Source organism: Protopterus annectens, chromosome 7.part1 (genome assembly GCF_019279795.1).
Source record: "Protopterus annectens isolate FY-2018-M chromosome 7.part1, PAN1.0, whole genome shotgun sequence".
NCBI classification, from domain to species: Eukaryota; Metazoa; Chordata; order Ceratodontiformes; family Protopteridae; genus Protopterus; species Protopterus annectens.
Window position 1 is genome coordinate 301,339,045 of NC_056740.1, and position 19,848 is coordinate 301,358,892.

The window sequence follows — 19,848 nt, forward strand, 5'->3', positions numbered from 1 at the left end:
CCACAGCTACCTGAGCTGGTTATAGTTACATTGCAGGTGTGATTCATACCACGTCAGTCTCTCTTTCAGAGAACTGAAACCATTTTCATTCTTGATTGTGGACTCTCTGGACTGATAAGATGGCTTTCTGTTAAAGCTCAGGGCAGAGCCTCAAGCTGGTGTAAAAAGTAGGCCAAAATAGTTCAGTATCTATACAACACAAGGTACAGAGAAAGATTACAGGTGGCTCAGAGTGGACCTTTCAGAAAAATAAATATATGGACTAACCTGGCAGATGGCCTGTGTCAGGCAACAGGCACTTCTAGGTCATGGAAACAATGCTGTCTGTTCTGATGACCTTAAGAAGAGGCAGCCATACCACTTTGCTTATTAGAAGACAGACACCTTGCTCGGTGGAAGACAGGTGTTTAGAGGGAAGTTCCAGAGTACTTACAGATGTTTAGAGGGACGTTCCAAAGTACTTCAGTAAGTGTCCTTCCTTCTATTGTTAGTATTGTATTTCTATTTTTATAAGATAGTGATGCAGTTTTCTTCTTCTTATCTTTATACTATGAAACTGGGAATTCTTCGATATTCAAAACAGCACGACCACGTCAAAGGACCAGTTATCCACGGCAAAACATTGTTTAATAGGTTCACTTCACTTAGCGCTTTCATCTGGAAGGTACAACAGATATCACCAGAGTGAAGAAACATTCAAAAAAACACACCCATAAATATCCCTTTCCCAGTTAAATGTTTACCTAGGTAACCAGTTAATACATTTGTCTTAAAGAAGTACAACACTAAAACTCTAAACCATAACACAAAACAAAATTCTTGAATCATAATATTAAAACTTTTCTCATTCAATAAAATATATATATAAAACCTATATTTGATAAAATTTTAACTTTAAACCACAACCAATAGACATGTGGTCATTCAGCCCTGGAAACTGGTTAGCATTTAACCTGATTGCCACAGGAGTTCCCTGTATTCCATGAGATCCTCCCATGGCCCACCCCTCCCAGTTTTAGGGACTACATCTAAACCAAAAAAAAAAATGATGACCACTGTTACTGCCAATGTGTTTGGCTAAAGAATTGTTGGGCTTGTTTTTACGAATGTCCAAGGAGTGTTCATAAATGTGCTCCTTAAATTTGCACTGGGTCTTACCTACATAAAACCCTGAACAAAGCTGGCACAAAGCCAGATATACAATCCCAGTGATGTTACAGTTACAATAAAAAGTTGCCTTAAACTTGTGGCCATTAACCTTCACATTGTCCGAAACCAGTATATACTTACACTGGGGACAAGCCCCATATTTAACATTCCCCAGTTTCTTCTGTGTTGGAAAAATAAGATTGTCCCCATGTTCAAGGAAAGGTTTTATGGTTTTCCCCTTTTTGTAAACAATGGTAGTTTTGTCACCAAACTTACCAATAGTACTGTTAAAGAGGGAGAATATACCCCAATTCTTATATAGAATTTGTCGAATGTTGACATCTTCATTGTAATATTCAATAATGAAAGATGTAGTATAGTCTCTCCCTGAACCATGTGAAACACTAGGAAACTGCCCTGTTTCATGTGGTGGCATATTAATAAGGGGAATGATTTCATCTGCATTCCTTTTGTTTGTGACTTCAAACCTCACAGAAACAATAGGGGCTATCCTCTTGCAAGGAACATTTCCCTCAATATCAATCCTTCTGCCTCAAAGGTGTCACTGTTAGAAATCATCTTGGTCAACCTGATATACTGGCCCTTAATGATTCCTCTTTTCTGAAAATCAGGATGGTTACTATTGTAATGCAAATAACCATTGCAATGCGTGTGTTTCTTGTAAATAGTTATAACAAGGGTGTTTTGACCTTTAATAGTTTTAATGTATAGGTAAATCTTAAAAATGGGGTAGTCAAATTTAAATATTCAGCAAAAGTGGTGATTTCATCAGAGCCATTATCCCAGACAATAAAGATGTAATCCAAGAACCTGAGATAAACCTGCCAAAGGGGGGAGAGGGGTCACAAAGTGGTTAAAACAAATTGTTTTTCCCACTGAATAATATTGGCAAATATTGGTGCACACAATGCCCCCATGGCCACTTCCCTTACTTGCTGAAAATACTGCCCCTCCAAAAATACAAAGTTGTATTTCAGTACCAACTCCATGAGTAAAGTAAGAATACTGGTTTCGTTGTGGTCAAGGTCTGTAAATTCATGCAAAAATTCTTCAAACCAAATAAGTCCAATCTCATGAGGTACGATGTTAAAAAGCTCAGTAACATCAATAGTAAAGAAAATAGTACCCTCCGAAGGTTTAACGACCCTGACCTTCAGCAAAAAACCCCACGAGTCTTTGCACAAATGGGAAAACGGTATTAAATAATTTTGTAACTTCTTTCCAGTTCTTGCATAAATATGGCCAGTGGATGTGTTTTAGAACTACTTGCACTCACAATAGGTCTCATGGGGGGTTAGCGCTACTTTTGTGGATCTTAGGGATCCCAAAAATTACAGGTTCCACTGGGTACTACACATACAAAAAGTCCTTGATCAAAAAGATCTTTGAAAAGTTAGTCTATTTTAGTATAAGCAACATGAATAATTTAAAGACACTTCCTCATAAAATTCACGATTTAAAACAAAGACATTCATGCTGTCAGTGCAATCCGTTCTGTACATGACAACAACCCCCCCATCGGGTTTCATTACCCTAATAGTAGCATTCTTTGCAAGCTTTCTGAACAGTAACATTTCAGATTTAGACATGCCAACAGAGTTCAACTCACCAAAAGAACAAGTTGTAAGACCCCTCAAGTCAAATTCCACTAATATTTCAAACAGCAACAATGGTAAGGCTATAGGCGGATTAAAGGTACTAGACCTTCAAAACATTTCCCCCTCATGCCTATGTTCACCGGCAGCAAAAATAAGCTTAAAGTTTAATTTCCTCAAAAAAAGGTTTGAGGTCAAGTAAAATTCCGTCAGTCTTTAAGCTACAAGGCGGTACGAATGAAAAGCCCTTGCTAAGGAGCTCAGTCGTATCTTTTCTACAGTCTACCGAACTGTAATTATATAATAAAAAGTCACCTTTATAGTTAGAAACTGTCCGAACACCAATAATGCCAGGGTCATCCCCATCAAATCCAAGTGCTGCCCCACATCAAAAGCCCATTGTTCATCAAAAGGATAGCTCACAAATTCAGTGGGACCATTTGTTGCAAACTCAAGTGAAAAATCCATTGGGTGGCCAATTAGTTACTTCTCCATTGTTGCGCATTGTTGGTTTGCCCACCATAGTTGTTCCTGTTGCCTTGATAAAACCTCTGAACTTGGGGTGGTCCCCAATGTTCATTGGTCTGTTTCCTGATCCTCTCCGACCGTCTGATGAAGCCCTGCCTTAAAGGGGCATCACCATGGTTGTCAAGGTCCAAGTCATCATTGGTTGTTTCCTCCTGTTTTAATAGATTCACTTCACTTAGTGCTAGAGCATAGATCACATTGCAATTATATTTAAATTGGAATTTTGTTTTTTTATTTTTTAAACTATGTCATTACTGAAAATGTTTTTCTGTACCATACCCCTTTGCATACTAATGTTTATAGCAGAATATATTTCTGTATTGAATGCTCTGTTTTATACCCACTTGTCAAGTCAAATGTGCTTCATTACAGATATTTGTTTGGGAGAATACACACACACACACACACACACACACACACACACACACACACACACACACACACACACCTGCACATATACAATGGCACAGCCATTGCTGGCCAGCAGGCTTTAATGTTATCTATCAAGGTTTTTATGGTTACTGTAACTCTATAAGGTGTCTGTGGGGAAACTGTTAGGATTTACACTTCAGGAAGAAGCCCATAGCATGAAGTCCATTGATAGCCCTGTGGTAGTCACAGGATCTTTACATACGCAAACACCATACTGTTCTTTTAATATGCTGATAATGTATCTATTGATTTAACAAATGCCTTTTGAACTTTTTGTTTTCCAGTATGGGATGAGATCAAACTGAGCAGGTACATATACTACAGGAGGCTATGAAAGTATAATGTGAAGTATAATGTCAGTGTCCCAACCTGGTAAGTGTCTTCCCTTTCATTATTTAGGTTTCAATTATTTTTTTATTAATTATTTTTGCATTATAGTAATGTCTGTTTTATTTCCCATTTTGTTTCCCTTTGCAGGTCTAGAACAGCCTATGATACCTATGCTACCACCAACCACTGCTGCTGCTGCTGCAGTTTGTGATGGATCACAACCTGCTATTTGCCTTGGGACTATCTCAATGGGGAAAAGTGGTAGTTCCTCTCCAGTGGATAGCCCAGGATGTGCACTTTTGCCTCATGAGCTTCCAGCTACAGGAGGTGGTGGAGGCTGCAATGGAGAGGGCTCAGAGGGCAGGGGTATAGCTGGACCCATATTGATGCCAACTGCAGCAACTGCAAAACTTACTGAACTGGCAGTCTCTGGACACTAAGTTGCCTAGAAGTACATCCCCTCCAACACTAGGGACTGCCCACACTCATACCCCCAGGCAGGGTTTAGATCTGTAGTCCCCTGTCCCTTTCCTGGCCTCTATCATCTGTGTGTACATCCTGTGTCATAACTATCCATTGCACATTGCACCACATCCTCACCCATCACCATTTGTCTGTCCTCTTTCTGTATTCCTCTCACTATCGTGTGGTCACTACCCCGTCTGTCTTGCCCTTCTTATATGTGTTGTGCCGTAACCCTTAAGTCTTCCCTAACTGGCATCCCTAACCTTGCTTCCTTATATCCCTCCATCTCTTCCCCTCATATACTGCAGAAAAGGGGGTCTATCCCAACTAAAAAAATACTCCCTCCTCTCCCACCTCCTTCTGTTCATTCCTGCTTTGCCATCCTCCTGTGTTTCCCTGTTTTCCTTACTTTACTATTCACCCCTTTCCACCCATATGAATCAAATAGTGTCCCTCACTTGACACCTTCATATCAAGGCTACTGCTACAGTCAGTTTATCTGCATGCCAGCATCATCGTGCCAAGGTATGCACAGTATCTCACAGTGAAGTCTCATGATATTAGCTCAGATCTGCACTTCTCTACACTTACAAAGTTACAGCTCTGTAAGAGTGGGCGGTGAACTGTCAGATTGTTTCCCTTCATTCTTTAAACCTATCCCAGTCAATGGATTTAGAGCAGTACAGACATACCTCTCAAATGTACAGATTTTTGCAGAATGTCCGGATTGTTGCCTCATATTTTTGGTGTGCTTCTCATAAAATTGTGGTTTTCTGGAAAATCGTTGGAAGTCATTAAAGGTTGAAAATAATGATAGACATTAGAGTTTCAGGCTTCATACCCTTCAGAAAAGTCATGCTAATGCAAAACATGTTATTCTATCAACTTTCTAAGTCTGTAAGAGCAATATTTAAAGCGTCCCTATTTTGGGGGCTTTGTCCTAACCATTATTTATAGCTTTGTCCAGATTTCCGGCTCTAAGAGGTTGAGAGGTATGAGTACAGAAAGCAGTAAACACACCAGACTGTTACAACATATGAAGCCTAAAGACTTTACAACAGTATATAAAGCAGTAAGCAATACTAGCCACATTGCTAGGCATTATACATTGCTGCAAAATGGTAATTTCTCAAATATTCATAACTTTCCTTCCAATTCAGCATAATCAATGGATTAATGGAAGCAGCTGTAATAACAATTGATACAAGTTGAGGTCACATGACATAATTATGGAGCACAGTAGTCTAACACAATCCTGGGGATTCATTAACATCACATCTATGACTGCGTCCAAGCTAACGCTGTCTATATTGCATGTACAATGTGCCCCAAGACTTAACAAGAAACTTGTCTCCCTACAAGCTCTCCTCACCATGGAGGAAGTTAGTACCTCTGTAGTGACTGAGACATGGTTTAAAACAGCAGAGACTGCTCTAGCTGTTCAGGGCTATAATGTCCTCCACACTCTTGGACTAGTCACTGAGCAGGAGAGAAAAGAAAGTGGAGGTGCCTCAGTCTTCCTTCATGAGATATTTAAATCAAAGCTGGTTAAGCATGATGCACTAGAGCTTCTTTATGTCTAAATTACAATCAGAAATGTTCCTTGCCATATCATCATCAACCCCTTTTTTCTCATTTTCGACATGGGTTCAGGATGTCGTGTCAACCGTCGCTGTCTATCTCTCTTTTCAATGGCACTTTGCTTTTTAAGACTCACGCCTGAGTGTCACAGGTCTAACCTCAGACTGACCTCTTTGCTGGATGCCCTTGTTTCCTCTTGCCTTCTTCCTGTCTGTCATAAATCTTCTTCATTAGATTGTCTTCTGCTTTTCAGCACATGTACCTAAGCCACCATAATCTGTCCTCTTTCATCTTTTCTGCAATTGGAGCTACTTTGGCTTCTGCTCTGATGTCCTCATTTCTTCATCTGTCCCACAGTGTGCATCCTACCACCCATCTTAGGCACTTCATCTCCATCACCTCTAACTTCCTCAGCTGCTCTGCCTTTACTGCCCACGACTGTGTACCATGTTATGTACAATATACTTTTGCATTATTTGGTTACTACATGTAATGTAGCATTTAACCACTGTGTGGTTTTAAACATTGAAAAGTTGGTGGGGGGGAACTGTTTTCTTAATCTGAAGAAGTCTACAGCAAAGAAGTGGACGAAAGCGCTTATTTTTTTCAAAAGAATTCATTCCTGGAGCTAATGGGCATCAGCGTTTTTTTGTTTTGTTTGCTAATGTAGTCCATCACTAGTAACAGCGGTGGGCTCAGAGCTGAACCCTGGTGTACACCTACTCCCACTGGGAACCCCTCTGTAAGACCGAACACTGTTCGTACTTGAGCAATTGGGTCCTTGTGCATAGCTTGCACTAATTTTGCCAGTGTTTCTGCAACTTTGAACCACCGCAGGACTGTCCAAAGCAGCTTTCTTGTGATCTTGTCATATTCGTTCTCCAAGTCTAGGAATGACCAGTTGGACTCCTTTCCTTATCTCTAGTTTCTTCTCAACTATCTGTCTCACTGCAAACATTGTGTCATTTGTGCTGCATCCTGATCTGAATCCAAACTGCTCATTTCCAATCTTACTTTCCACTACTCTACATATTTATTTATTTATTTATTTTATTTATTTATTTATTTGTTTGTTTGTTTGTTGTCATTTGTTAACCGGGTTGGTCCAACTGAGCGAAAGGCCCATTTTCAGTGGAGACCCGAGAAGAAAAGCTCCAATTACAATTACAGACATGCCAAAAAAACAGCAATTAATACAAAGACTAAAAATTACAATAGTAATATTGACAAGAAACATTTACATAAAATGAAATCAATAAAGACAATATATTTATATATAAGTTTCAAAAATCCAATACAATAGTGGCAGGATAATCCCTGAGTAGGAATATTTACAAGAACCTGATTGTAGATATACTGTAAATTGGAGTGTTAGAAGAGCAAGAAAGAAAGGCGGATAAAAAGAGAAAAAAACTTAAAGTAATCAAAAGTAGAATTTAGGAAGAAATCAGTCAGAGATCAGGTTGGAGCTTGGCAAGGGCAGGACCAGGTCTTAAGAAGGTAGTGTTTGAGTTGAAGTCTGAAATGGAACTTATGGGGAATACTTCTTATTTTAAGTGGAAGGGAGTTCCAGGTGTAAGCTACAAAGTATTTATATAGGGCCTTACCGATATTTTTTGACGGTATGTAAATGTCAAGAAGATGTTTGTTAGATGTACGAAGTTGACGTCAGGGGATATATAGAGATACAATATTAGAGATGGAGGGACAGGAAGTGAGATTATAAAGAAATGAGTGCGTGATATGCAGTTAAGAAAGAAACAATTGTTTAGGGAATTCAGGCCATTGTAATGATTTAAGGGCGAGGCAATGGTGGGATTTGTGGGGGACATTAGAGGAAACTAGCTATTTTATTGTATGCTTGCTCTAGTTTAGAGAGAAGTGAAGACTGAAGGCTAGTAAAAACTGGAGCTGCATACAAAAGACATGGTAATAGGAGAGACAAGGCCAGGGAGGGTTTGGTGGAGGGTGAAAGCAGTTTGTGGTTACAGTACAAGAGACCAACCTTCTGGTGTTTTTTTAATGCAATGATGGATATGTATGTCGAATTTTAATTCATCGTCAATTATAACACCAAGTAATTTAGTTTGGGGTTCTGGTCTGATAGTGGTATTGTTGAGGGAGGTAATAGAGAAAGTGGATTTGTGTGTTGCCAGTGTTTTTGGAAGGAAAAGTAGAAGTTTTGTCTTTTTGTCTTTTTTGGATTTAGAATTAGTTGATTATCGGTGAGCCAGGTTTCGATGGATGTAAAAATGTCTTGGGTAAGAGCAAGGAGCTCTGGGATGCTCTGGGCAGTGGTAATAAGGGACGAGTCATCAGCATATTGTAAGAGTGCAGAGAGGTTGATAGCAGAGGATAAACTGTTAGTAAAAATACTGAACAAGAGAGAACCCAATATAGAGTCTTGGGGGACACTGGTTTTAACAGGAAAAAACAGGGAGGTGACAGCTTTCCAGTGTATAGATTTGTTTATCAGTCACCCTCTCCAGAATTTTCATGCAATGTGGCAGGAGTTTGATACTTCTGTACTGCCCACAGTTGTGAATGTCCCCTTTGTTCTATAACACTGGCACTAATATGTTTACTCTCATAGGTTCATAGGTGAGTACTAGGCTAATGGCCCTGCAGCCAATATAAGCCTAGCTCAAGACTATTCCCAGTCATCCTGTTGCCAGACATTAGTTCCTTGTGTCGCTATCGAGCAAGGCTGTTGAAGTGATCCCTGGGGTCAATTTCCTGTTACCCATCCACTCGTCAAGATTTTTCTTGAAGAGGGCTAGTAAAGTGTTCTGCTTGACATGAATGGGGAGTTTATTCCAGAGAAGGGGAAATCTCTGGGTTAGGAACCTGTCCCTCCAGCAGATTCTGTTTATTGTGATGATGAAGTTGAGGTCTTTGGAGCGAGTGGTTAGGAGGGACCGAGCCTTTTTCAGATAAAGCATGTCTAGTAACACTGGGTCAGACATGGCTTTGTATGCCAAGCAGAGATTACCTCTAAGTAGGTGATATGAGATGGAGTAAAGCTGGACTTTTTTGAGTTTGTCTGTATAGGGCATGTGTTTGAGTCCTAGGATCCTCTTTGTGTGGAATTTTTGTGGCCTCTCCAGTTGCTGTATGTGTCTAGTGAGGTACATGCCAAATGGGGCACTGTACTCTATAATGGGTCTAATGAGGGATGAGAAGAGAGGGATTATAACTTCTTTCTTCCTGGATGAGGAACCTTTTGTAATGAGGTGTGCCACATAGAAGGACTTTCTAATGACAGTGGGAACATGGCTGTTGAACTAGAGGTTGCTATCTACCTGTGTTCCTAGATCTCTTAACACACCTTGGGAGTTGAGTGGGCTACCTTCGATGTGATAGTTCGTGGGCACCGTGTTTTCCCCGAAGGGGATGATGATGCACTTTTTAGCATTGAGCTTAACACCATGGTTCTGGCACCAGTCGTTGGTCTCTGTGAGGCCTTTTTGTAGGATGTCTATATCAGCTTGAGAATCAATAATAGCTCCCAGTTTGCAGTCACCTGCAAATCTGGTTAACCAGAGTCCCTTGGTGTTGGCCTGAACTTCAGAGAAGTAGATATCAAACAGGGGAGCATGCAGAACAGATCCCTGTGGGACTCCACTTGTAACTGGCCGGTAGTCGGATTTGGAGTGTGTTACTTTCACCGTGTGAGTTCTGTCCACGAGCCAGTTGGCAACCCATCTTATGACATAGGGGTTAATGCCTAGGTTAGTGAGTCTATCAATGATCCCTGAGTGGGGGATGGTGTCGAAGGCCTTGGCTAGATCGAGGTAGGTTGTATGGACTACTTTGCCTTCATCAACAGCTCTGGTGACAGATTCAAAGCAGTCTATCAGGTTGAGAAGATATGATCTGCCCTTCACAAACCCAAACTGCGAGGGGTCTAGGGTTTGAAGGTTTCTTATATCCCTATTTATAAGATCCATAATGATGAACTCCATGGCCTTATAGATCAGGCTCATCAGGCTGATGGGTTGGTAGTTCCCTGGTCAGTAGTTGCTCCCCCTTTGTGGAGTAGAATGACTGTGGTGGTGCGCCATTTGGTAGGAACAAAGCCTGAAGTGAGGCTGTGGTTGAACAAGGCACTCAGGTGTGGTGCCAGTTCCTTTTGTAATTCATGTAGAACACAGCCATGTATATTATCAGGTCCCATGGAAGATTTATTTTTGGCTTTGGACAGTGTAGTTTCTACCTATGCAGCCATGATATTAGGGATTTGGCATTTGGCATTTGGGATGGGTCCTTTAGGGGGTGAAGGGGGAGTAAAGTTTGCACAAACCTGTCAGCCAGGATATTGGCAATATCTGTTGGTTCAGTATAAGTGGTGCCGTTGTGCAGTTGTTCAGAGCACCTCTGCATATTGTTGTGCAGATTCTTGACATAGCTAAAGAATGCCTTGTGGTTAGTATCTGAAGCAATTTTGTTTTCATAACTAGCTTTGGAGGATTTGCTGAGGGATCCCAGTTTTTTGCTGAGACTTACAAGGGAATTTTTCCAGACTTGGGACTTTACCTTTTTCTGCAACAGTTTTTTCCTTCTGTTGTAGAGTTTGTTAATGGCAGGGGACCACCAGATTGGCTTCCTTTTTTTGGAGGACAGGATCTTGGTTCTGTTTGGTATGGCCTGATCCATGCACTTGTGTAAATGCTCATGCAGTGCCTTGGTGTATGATTCAGCAGCCATACATCCATTCTCTATTTGCATGGATGATGTGAAGTTTGACACTTCTGTCTTTAGAAGCTCAAAATTGGCTTTGGAGAAATTCTTCACTGTGGTTTCCTTCATGGGGGGTGAGGGTGGGATTTGGATATTGACTGTGATTAACTTGTGGTCAGATCTTACCAGGGAGGAGTTGATTACTGGTGTAGAGCAGTGGTCCCCCATATTTGTAATGACCAGGTCGAGTATGTTTCTACCTCAAGTATGGGTGAGAATGAGTTGGTCCAGGGCATTGGAATTAATGAATTCCAGAAATCATTGGGCAAATGAGATGGAACAGGAGTAATTTTCCCAGCTAATCGAGGGGTAGTTAAAGTCTCCCATTATAAGGGTATTAGGTTGAACCTTAATGCTTTCCAGAGTGTTCAGGAATGTGGAGTGGGAGTCTTGGGACATTGTGGGGGATCTATAGCAGGCTACAATCTGGATTGCAGTTTTATCCAGTGTTAGTTGTACCTGAAGTATCTCTGATGCATTATGTTGGGCAACTAGTCTGGAGGTGTGTGTATCCTTTATGGAGATGGATACACTACCTCCTTTGGACTTCAGTCCACACCTCCTTTAGGGTTTTGGTCCAGATTTAGGGTTTGAAAGGTGTGATATGGATTGTAGCCTGGTAGTGCTGAGGTGCTCTCCGGAGCCTTGAACCAGATCTCTGTTACTGCACAGAGGTCGATGTTCTCCAGTTTAAGGAGTGACTTGAGTGAGTGCATTTTGAGATTTAGGCTTCTAGCGTTGAGTAGTATAACCCTCAGGTTGCGTTTGCTTGCAGTTGTTATGGTGGTAAATTTGTCTTCAGAGCATTGCCTAAAAAAGGCACTATAGGGGTGGCAAGAGCCTTGGCCAGTATCTGGAATCCCAGGGGTGACAGATACAGGCCATCTCTGGCAAAGCATCGAGGTCTGTCTATCATGTCATCCCAGGCAGGCAGATACTGGATCCCCTTTGAATGACACCAGAAACTTAGCCAATTGTTAAAGTCAATCATTTTCTGCTTGTACTGTGGTATCATTCTGGGTGATGGTAGGATGCTACTCAGGGCTAGGGTCAAACCTGCCTGGGCTATAAGATCCAAGAGTTCCTCCATGTCTCATTTCATGTAGTCCAGGAAGGTACATCTTAGGTCATTCACACCAACATGGACAATGACAGAGTCATATTTGTACTTGCTGTGGAGAGACCCAAGTGCATGCATTATGTGGTGAATCCTGGCACCCGACAGGCTGCTGACCATAACTTTCTCCTTATTCAACCTAGTGAGTGGGATGTCAGTGTGCCTTACTATTGAGTCACCAATGACTAGTGTATTGGTTAAAATGTTTTGCCGTAGGGGGTTTGGCTGAGTGGCACACTATTTATGTGGGCTATGTGTCTTGGGGGTTGTGTTTGGATGAGACGGTTGCTTGCATTTCTGCCTCGGAGGTCTTTGTTGTTTGAGCAGATTTTTAATGAGAGCCTCCTCAAACGTGTGTGTGTGTTTTGTGTTACTATGTGAGAGGTGTGGTGTGTGATCTGGGGAGCTATGTGTTCTATGTGGTGTGATGTATGTGTTAACTTTCTCCTCTTGACTGGCTAGCCCAGTCTTGGTTGGAGAGAGAGTGGCATCTAGTTTGGCTATGTAAGTGCATCTCTCACAAGTGGATGTGTTTGGAAGTAGGAGGAGATGGTTGTCTGTGTACATGAGGTAATTGCCACATTGCCTCAGGATGCCCAACTTCATCAGATTAATAGGAGAAAGCACAGGGAAATGACCTTTAGTCATGCCTGGAAAGGTGCTTAGTTATTTAAGTACTGGAGCTGCTTTACTTTCTTTTAAGTACTGAAGCTATTTTTATTTCCTTTATGGAGGGTTGTTAGTGCTACTAGCATTGGTATGCTTACAATAACTGCTGCAAGAGGTTCTGAGCAAGTGCTGGGTTTAGAGGTCTAGTGTGACTGCTCAGAGATGAACGCTAGCAAGATCTAAGGGAAAATCTGAAGAGCAGACTTTAAGGCACTGGTAATAGTTTACCCTAGCTTAGCGATGCTGAGCGACATGCAAACCCTTGTAAACATGTGTTTTTAAGTCAGAAAGTTGAAAGGGATAGAAGCTGCCCAAAACGGCCAATAAAATACAATTCCTGAGCTGGAAACCACTCCTCTAATGATAGATAGGCTACTCAGAGCTTACCACTCCCACTGATAAGCAGAAAGACTTCCTTCTATCTCAGCAAGGTCTAGACAACTCAGAAACACAAAATACATTCTTGAAATCAGCAAATCTGAGATCCAGACTATTCTAGTTTGATAAAAAGGCAGGAAACGAGCAAGTAGATAGGATTTTTTTTTTCGTTTTTTTTATCACAGAAAAAGGAAAACAGTAAATGCACCAATAAAATTCACTTTTAAGGCTCTAAAAGGCTAGCACACTTGAGTGTGTAGCCTGCAACAGTAAATGCAGTTGAAAAATTATTCAATAAAGTGCAGTAGGCAAAAAAATTAGCAAAAAACAGTTAAATTAAATACCAAAGCTTGTAAAATGGCTGTAATAAAGTGCGGCAAGCAAAATTAAGCTAAAGAAAGCAAAAGCAGGCACTTAAGATCAAGCAAAGTCTCTCTCTTCTTTCTGCTGCTGTAGAACTCTGCAGGACACCCAAACAGGATCCACTGAGGTAAAACAAACGCAAACTCTTGCAAAAATGGGTTTTTAAGTCAGAAAGTTGAAAGGGATAGAAGCAGCCCAAAACGACCAATAAAGTACAATTCCTGAGCTGGAAACCACTCCTCTAACGATAGATAGGCTTCTCAGAGCTTATCACTCCCACTGATAAGCAGACAAGCAAGGTCTGGACAACTCAGAAACACAAAATACAGTCCTGAAATCAGCAAATCTGAGATCCAGACTATTCTAGTTTGATAAAAAGGCAGGAAACGAGTAAGTAGATAGGATTTTTTTTTTTCATTTTTTTGTCACAGAAACAAGAAAACAGTAAATGCAGCAATAAAATTCACTTTTAAGGCTCTGAAAGGCTAGTGTACTTGAGTGTGTAGTCTGCAACAGTAAATGCAGTTGAAAAATGATTCAATAAAGTGCAGTAGGCAAAAAATCAGCAAAAAACAGTTAAATTAAATACCAAAGCTTGTAAAATGGCTGTAATAAAGTGCGGCAAGCAAAATTAAGCTAAAGAAAGCAAACGCAGGTGCTTATGAGCAAGCAAAGTCTCTCTCTCTTCTTTCTGCTGCTGTAGAACTCTGCAGGATGCCCAAACAGGATCTGCTGAGGTAAAACAAGCCAGTCATGTGGGATACACCTTTTTCTCCACACTGCTATGAGTACCCTCAGGAGCCATTTCTCCCCTATGTCATCCAGAATCTTTACCATATCTGCTGTGACCTCATCTGAGCCTGCTGCTTGCCCTGACTTAATTTTCCTTAGTGCTGTTCTTACTTATTCTACGGTGGACTTGAGGCAGTGTAGCAATTGCCTCATGTGCACAGACAACCCTCTACTAATAATACAGTCTAGTACAGAGTGGGAGAGATATATTTACACCAAGAATCTAGTATTCATGCTCTCTCTCACTCAAAACAGTAACATGGAGAAGGTCGCCAACTCATTCACCACTAAATATTCACATAGTACCACTACTCATACACATGGTATACATCAGACACATAAATCCACAAACACTGAGGTTCTCTCGAAAAACCTACCAAAACATCAGAGACCTCCAATTTTGCTACAGCTAACAGTCTCCACAGCACCCATGACACATAGCAACACCAGCGTCTCATCCACCAAGCCCGTAAGGCACAACACTCAAAAACCAAGTTTTTTTGTCATTGGAGACTCAGTGGTGAGACACACGGATGTTCCATTCACCAGGCTGGACAAGTAGAAAGTCACGGTCAGCTGCCTGTCCAGTGTCAGAATTTGCCATATCACGCATGCACTCAGGTCTCTCAGCAGTAAGTACTGTTATGACTCTGTCACAGATCATGTTGGTGTGAATGACATGAGACGTACCTCACTGGACTATATGAAGAGAGACATGGTCAAGCTGAGTATGTGTCCCAGGCAGGTATGTCCCTAGCCTTGAGCAGCATACTACCCTCAGCAAGAATGATACCACAGTATAAACAAAAAATGATTAATTTCAGTAATTGGTTTAGTTTTTGAAGTCACTGCAAGGGGATCCAGTTCCTGTCTGCCTTAGTCAACAAACCTCTCTGCTTTGCCAGAGATGGTTTGCACCGGGCACCCCTAGGCTTTTGGCTGCTGGCAAAAGCTCTTGCCTCCCCATAGTGCCTTCTTTATGAAAGGTTTCAAAAACAACATTACTGACGTGAAATTAACCAATCAGAACTGAATAAGGGTGATGCTGCTAAATACTAGGAGCTCAAAGCAAAAACTGCACTCCTTAGAAGCATTTCTATCACTAGAAAATGTAGATGTCTCTGCAGTCACAGAAACCTGGTTTAAAGCCTCAAAGTATACCCCAGCCCTGCAAGGCTACAATGCCTTCCACACCTTTAGACCACAAAATGAACGTGTGAAAGCCAAAGGAGGCAGTGGTTCAATCTATATTAGAGATGAATTCACCTCACGCCTTGTTAGACTGGACAACTCCATGGATTTACTCCAGATCCAGGTTATGGTGGATAAGACCCCCATTCAAGTACTAGCCAGTTATAGATCCCCCTCCATGGGTCACAACACTCATGACGCCTACTTAACCAAACTGAAGACAATCCAAATTTTACCAAATACACTGGTTATGGGGGATTTCAATTATCTTACCATCAACTGGGAAAGCTACTCTAGCTCAAACTCGCTAGCACAAATGTTCCTTGACTTTGTGAATTCAGATGCCCTGGAGCAAATTGTCCATACCCTGACAAGAGGAACAAAGATTCTAGATCTGGTCCTAACCAACATGTCAAACAGGTGCACTTCTGCAATTGTTGGACCCTCATTAGTTAAAACTGACCACAAATCAGTCACCTTCGAACTGAACTCACAAAGGGTGAAATCAGACTACAAAACTTCACAAAGACAAACTATACTCTCCTAGGTGAAGGTATAAATGCATTCCAAGCTCCACTCCAAGCTGAAAATGGTAACTACGCCGAAGTTTACACTAAAACCCTGTACAATCACTTGCATAAGTGTATAAACTCAGCCGTACCAGATAGAATCAAAGCCAGAGCCCCAAGTAAAATCAAGCTGCCATGGTAGACTTCCAGCATCAACAAACTCTACAATAAACCTTAAAAGTTGCTGTCCAAGAAAACAAAGACAAGGACTCAACAATGGAAAAGCACCCTCCTTAGCCTTAACACGCAAATAAGACAACGTGTCCAATCCTCCAAGAGCTCCTTTTAGAGAAGCCTAGCAAGTACTGCCAAGGATAACCATAAGGCCTTTTACAGTTAAGTATATAACCTAAAGGGTAGGATCCAAGCATGTTCAGAACTGGTGGCCAACAATATTGTACACACTGACCCCACAGAGATAGCAAACCTGCTAGCAGATAGGTTTGGTGAATATTTCACTCCCTTATCCCCTCCTAACTTACAATAAACTCTTCCCCAAACTCCCCACCCAACCTGACATATCTGAAGAGCAGGTCCTCAAATCCTTGTCTAAGGCAAAGAACACAGCCTCTGTGGTATCAGATGACATCCCAGGCTGTCTTCTAAATAGGCTTAAACATGAACTAGCATCCCCACTAAGTACCCTTTTCAATCATAGCCTAACCACAGGCTTTGTTCCTGCGGAATGGAGAACTGCTACAGTTATTCCCCCTTCGCAAAGGTGACCTAGCAACAGACTTATAAGCCTGACCAGCCTCATCTGTAAGGCCATGGAACATATCATTATGGACCTCATAAATAAAGACATAGGTGACTTCCAAACCCTGGATCCTACCCAATTTGGCTCTGTGAAGGGCAGATCCTGCCTGTTAAATCTGGTGGATTTCTTTGAAAGTGTGACCAAGGCCATTGATGAGGGCAAATCTGTGCACACAGCATACCTCAACTTGGAAAAGGCTTTTGACACAATCCCACGTTCAGGTATTACCGATAAATGTAGTAAACTGAATGTAAACCCCTTGGTTGTAAGATGGCTTGCCAAATGGCTCACAAACCAGACACACACTATCAAAGTGGGTGACTCCACATCAACCAGCAGACCTGTTACCAGTGGGGTGCCACAGGGGTCAGTGTTGGATCCTCTACTGTTTGGTATATACTTCTCAGAAGTTCAGGTCAAAACTAAATGGTTGTGGCTGACCAAGTTTGCAGATGACTGCAAACTAGGTGCAATCATTGAATCCCCAAATTATGTCAGTATACTCCAGGATGGTCTCACACAGATCAATGACTGGTGTATTAGTCATGGTCTCAAACTTGAATGCAAAGAAATGCATCATCATTCCCTTTGGCACAAACAATGTCGCTTCACACTATCAAATCAATAACAATACCCTAAGTACTCATGAAGTGGTAAGGGACTGGGATCACAGGTTGACCATGACCTTACCTTCAATCACCACATGTCTACCATTGTAAGGAAAGCTTTCCACGCAGCTCACTTGATTAGTAAAGGCATTGCCTTGAGAGCAAAAGAAGTTATAACCCCCCCCCCCATACTCGGTACTTATCTGGCCCAAAATTGGGTATAACGCCCCATTCAGCATGTACTGTACTAAGAACATACAGCAATTAGAGAAACCTCAGAGGTTTCTAACAAAGAAGATCAACAGCCTCCAGCATGTGCCTTACACTGACCGACTACAATCCCTCCTACTGTACTCCGTATTGTATAGACTTCTTAGGGGAGACTTATGCCTGGCCTACAGAGCAACCCAAGGTCCAAACCTAATGAACTTACTGCATATCCATAAATCAAATGGGTCTAGGGCTACCTGTTCCAGGGACTTAAATATCGCCTGTGACTTAAATAGGACATGCTGGAGGGACAGATTTATCTCCCCATGACTGCCACATCTTTAGGCCAGGCTACTAATTCATGTGAAACAGAGCAGGTCTATGACACTGTTCAAGAGGAACTTGGATGAGTGGATGGGCACTATAAATTCTTGCCAGGGATAGTGCCCACAACCCTCCTGGACATGGGCAGTCATCACTAAATGCGGTCTTGGGTATTGACTAGTAGCTCTAAGTATTACTTCGGGTTGAAATGGCTAAGCTTAAAATGACCTCTGGTTCGATAGCCTAGTAATCTCCTATGATCCTATGACTTCCCCTAGTCTCTCATTGTAGGCTGTTTCTGGGACAGTACAGCTTCTGTGGGGTTTTCTTCATTCAGAAGCTGCTGGAAGTACCTATTCCATCTGACTTTGCTGCTGTTTGTTGCTTACATCCTTTATGAAGGGTGTCTGACTATCTTCTTTATCTTTCTGTCTTTGCCTTGCAACTTTATAGAGTTTCTTTGTGCCATCTGTTGACTTACTTTCCGAAAGCTGGTAGAGTACCTCTGATGCCTTGTTCTTTGTTATTGCAACTCCTTTGTTGTCTTCTTTGTTAGCCAACCAATATTCCTTCCTAACCTGGTTTCTTTTCTACCTCCCACTTTTTCCTTTACTCCTTCTTTCTTTTGATGACTTCCTGGACTTCTGCATTCCACCATGAGCTTTCCTTATGTACCTTATTGCCATACCTGTTTCAGCTGTATATCTGTTCTGTAGTCCTCACAGATGCTGATTTGATGCACTGTCATTTTTATTCAGCTCCACCTATTTCCTTTCCTTCTTGAAGTGCTAGAATCATGGAATTGTTGTAATTTCACTCCGGTCAACTTCCATGCCTTCAGCCTGGCCTCTGTTAACCTTAGAGCCTTCTCTTACCACTGCTTACAGCTGACTGTGGCAACCAGTGGTTTATGCTATGGTCCAACTGTTTCACTGGGGATGACTTTGCTGTCACTGATTCTACCCCCAGTGCCCTTTCCAGGAGGAAGTCTACATGAGTGGCATGTTTCCCACTGTTGTATGTGATCTTGTGACTATCTCTCTTTTTGAATCATGTGTTGGCTACTCTAAAGCTATTTTCTAGAATGGCCTCTCTCCTTTTTTATTCCTTTCACCCCACCCATATGAACTCAGGCAGTCATCACATCCTGTTCTGTCTGTCCCAATATGTGCATTCAAGTCACCCATTATTAATACCAATTCACATTGTCTTGCTTTATCTTGTAGGACCTGCAACTGCTGTCTGAATGCAGTCTATTCCTCACTATCACAACCCTGCTGTGGGGCATATGCTGAGATCATGAATACTGCCCTCCCATTAGGATGGAGTCTGATTGCCATGAATCTGTCACTATTTCTGATGGAATCCCTCACTGTCTTCTGAAGCTTCTCCCTTACCACAGTTCCCACACCATTTCTAGCCTGTCCTTCTCCTCCTGAGTAAAAGACTCTGGATCCCAAGCCAAGTGATTTTGCTGCATTGCCCTTCCTTGTCTCTTGGATGCATAGGATGTCCAGCTTCCCCCTTGCAATCATGTCATCCTCTTCCAAACTGCATCATGTCAGTGAACCTATGTTAAGCGTAGCAGTTCTTAGTTCATGTTTAGTAGGCTGATGGTTTTGCATCCAGATTTCGCTCAACAGAGCTATCCCAGGTAACCCAAGCTGGGCAACTGGAAACTGACTGGCCAGTAGCTTATTGACGGAGGGTTTCTGGGCTTTCTTCTGGGCATACTGGCCAACAGGGGCACATGCATCCCTTCCACTTTTAGCATGGGTCCCTGATCAAGGTCGAAGCAGGCCGACAAATACCCATGGCTGAATTACCTAGAGCCATATTTGTAGCATGGCCGCAGCATCTGTGATCAATGTTCTACTGTCATGAGGATATTGCCCATCACAGTACATGCCCAAAATGGTTGGTTTATACAACTCTTCCCCCTATAGGGCACAATGTAGAGTCTGCACCGCTGCCCACAGCTCCATTCTTTGATGAGTTTGAGGTGGACATACTCAGCATGCTTTTT

The 19,848-nt window shown here is 41.9% G+C and overlaps 1 pseudogene; it reads left to right on the forward strand.

Annotated features, from left to right (window-relative positions):
* The first annotated feature begins 4,078 nt into the window (after positions 1-4,078).
* The window catches only part of LOC122807579, a 44,387-nt pseudogene continuing 28,617 nt past the window's right edge, over positions 4,079-19,848 (forward strand).